The 3,327-nt window shown below is 39.5% G+C and overlaps 1 protein-coding gene across 1 annotated transcript in view; it reads left to right on the top strand.

Moving 5' to 3' along the window:
* Positions 1 to 3,327, top strand: part of LOC118738297 (exosome component 10) — a 32,543-nt gene that overhangs the window by 26,301 nt on the left and 2,915 nt on the right. The gene's annotated exons all lie outside the window — the stretch shown is intronic.

Raw genomic sequence — 3,327 nt, 5'->3', positions numbered from 1 at the left:
TAAAACAAACAAAAAATCACCAGAATATCAACTTTGTACAAGGCAATACATTTATTTATAATTTTAGTCATTTATTAATCATATTAAAATAAATTAAACATGAAAAAAGCCATTTTAAAACAAAGGTTTGGCAGGTTTTTGGTTTTTATAAGCATGCAACTTCTTTATACACACATGTTGCAAGATGTTGCTGGCAAAACACATATTTTCTGTTGCTAAACATTATTTTTTCTATTTCTACCTCGGAATTTAACAGAATTATTTGCGTTCCAAATGCCTCTGTTAAATTCCATACTATGACATTACAAAAATGTTAAATTCCATACTACACGATATCCACTGAGTAGTTTGTACCTTCTCGTTCTTATATGTTCTCTGTTCTGGCCGCGTCGGTATGTAGCGCTCTTGCAAGGTGGGTTGCGCTCTAGTCGTGCCGGTGAATGGCGTTCTAACAACGCTGGTGGGTAGCGCTCTGGTGAAGCCGGTATGTAGCGCTCTTGTAATGCGGAGAGTAGTGCTCTGGCCACGCCGATGTGTAGTGCTCCGGAGAGTAGCGTTCTAGTTGCGTCGAGATGTAGCACTCTCAGCAATGCAGGTGAGGCGCACCGATGAGTGGTACTTTGGTGATGCTGGGAGTAACGTTTTACTCGCGCCGTTGGGCGGCGCTCTGGCGACGTTGATAAGTGGCGCTCTATTCGCGCTAATGACGCCGCTCTGCTGACGGCGGTGAGAAGCGCTCTTGTAGGCGCTGTCGACGTCCCTCTGTTAACGGCGGTGCTAACTGCGGGTGTCGCCCGTACGCGGTTCCAGGAGAGGCTGTGGTGATAGCGTGTAGCGCTGCCATTGGGAAGGTGACGTCCAGCTCGACACTCAAGCCGATGCAGAAGAAATCACCTTACCAGCAGCTGTTGCAGAAGTGGAATCAAGCCCGACACTCGAGCCGGTGCAGATGAAGTCACTTCTTACCAGTAGCCGTTTGTTCACGACCACAGTCTCGTCCTCACTGACTGTTGATCGGCTGTGTTTTATCTTTAATAGGCTTTGCGCTTGATGTTGCGTGGTCGCGCAGCTACATGTTGCTGTGTGATGTTGCGTTGTCATGGCACCGAAGATGCTGTCGGGTGTTGCCATGGCTCGTGTTGCTATGACTTGTGTTGCTGGTAGTTTTGATGGCGGGTATTTGTGTGGGCCAAATTCCTCAGGGATATTTGGTCCTCACAATATAAACATTGGCTTCGGTTGAAAGATTAAATCCTGCTGTTCCACAGGAAGAACTAGTTTTCCCGCTCAAACGGGGTCATTCATGTTTCTATCGTGCTCTTTTTAATTCGCCCCACTTCTTGATATACCCATGGCCCGTTGATGTGTCTAGGACATCTGTGGCGCCTTAAAAATTTTGCGCGTCTTTGTATTCATACTTAAAGGATGGGGCTTTATTGAGCCATCTAAAAAGTTTTGTAGAGCGGTATATAAATATCTTGATTCCAGCGCCATCTACTTTTTGGGTAAGTTTTTTGCTGAAGCACTTCTTATCAAAAAATACCCGTTAACCCAGGTAGTACGATAAACACGAATTCTTTAATATCTCGACTCCAACGCTATCTTTCGGCAGAACTTTTTGCAAAAGTATATTTTATGATGCAGAGTATCCGGCGTCGTTCGGGGTAAACAAATAATAATATAAAACAGAAAGATTTTCAGTTTACCATAAATTAGTTTACAACAGGCCATTCCGTTCAGCTGTCTTTTTGTAATGGGTCCAAGGTTATGGTTCTCTGAACGTACTCCATCTATTGGAGGTTCCAAGACCCTGTCAAACACTCACTCCCTTTCAGTTTACTATAAACGCCACACCCTCTTGTACAAACTCATTTGTATACATATACCATAGATCTTCTCACCAAATTTCAAAGTCATGTGAGTTAGGCGTCCACAGATGTGAGATTTCACGGTTATGGAATGTGCCGTGGCACTTTGTGCAAACTCACTAATATTTACATCGCTATAAGCGCCTACTTTATTTATGCCTTCAAACTAAATTTCGAAGTCATGTGACTTATCGTTCCTAAGTTATAGGTGATTAAAATTTTACGCCTTTAAGATGTTCCACGCCCCCTTTTACAAACTTATTATATATATGAATACTTTACTTTAAACATCTATCATAGATCTGTCTTCACACCAAACTTAAAAGTCGTGTGACTTACGGTTCCGAAGTTATTGCAGATTACAAGTTTCACGCCTGTGGGAGGTGCCACGCCCCCTTGTACAAACTCATTCATATATACCTTACTACAAGCGCCTGTCATGGATATGTCTTCATAACAAATTTCAAACTCATGTGACGTATGATTTCGAAGTTATGGCTGATTAAAAATTTCACACCCATAGGAAGTGCCACGCCTCTTTTACAAAAGTATATCTAATTTACTATAAGCATCTATCATAGATATGTATGTGAACACACCAAATTTCAAAGTCATGTGACTCACGGTTTCGAAGTTATAGCTGATTAAAAATGTCACGCCTATGGAAGGTGCCACGCTCCCTTATCAGAACCCATTTTTTATACCCTAGGTTACGTCCGAGGTCACTCTCTATACACCAGTTAAAGCCCCATGAAAATCCATTCAGTAGTTCCGGAGATTAGTGAGTTCAAACAGACACACAATTTACAGTTTTATTATAGTATATAGAATAGATATATTTAGATATAGATTATGAAAAATCTGAACTTTTTTAATTTAAAATTTTAGTATACTAAAGTACAAATTTAAGGTAGCTGGCACTTACCGTTGATTATAGAAAAATTTTTGTTGACGGTGTTCCGCATTTTTCTCCATATAAAAAATTTTAGAACATACTTTTTATGGAAAAAATTCGTAACACCGTCATAAAAAAATTACAAACATCAACGGCAAGTCCTAGCTACTAAAAATTTTCACCATATTATAGTAAATTTTAATGCACTACAAAAATGCATACATACCATTTTGTAAATATGCTGATTAAAAAGTTAAAAGTTGGTGAAATTTTTGCACAAAGTCTGAAATTGGTACCTATATGTTATTTGTTGAGTAATCATAAACAATAAACATTAAATAAACTAAATAAAAATAGCTAACACTTGCTAAAATCTTACGTCCCATTTTATATTTGGGTTACTGTGTTTCTTCCAAAGAAGGACGGAGCAGGGACTTAATACATTTTTGTTATGGATGGCTTAAATTTAAGTGCGAAGTTTTATTCGCAACACTTAGAAAATAACGCATGAGTATAGAAGAGCACGAATATCGATGTGAAGCAAAACTCTATGGGAAGACAATA

This window comes from Rhagoletis pomonella, unplaced genomic scaffold (assembly GCF_013731165.1).
Source record: "Rhagoletis pomonella isolate Grant_MI unplaced genomic scaffold, Rhpom_1.0 Rhpom_scaffold_00004, whole genome shotgun sequence".
Classification (NCBI taxonomy): domain Eukaryota; kingdom Metazoa; phylum Arthropoda; class Insecta; order Diptera; family Tephritidae; genus Rhagoletis; species Rhagoletis pomonella.
Note: the sequence above shows the minus strand (reverse complement) of the source record. Positions and strands in the feature narration are given on the sequence as shown.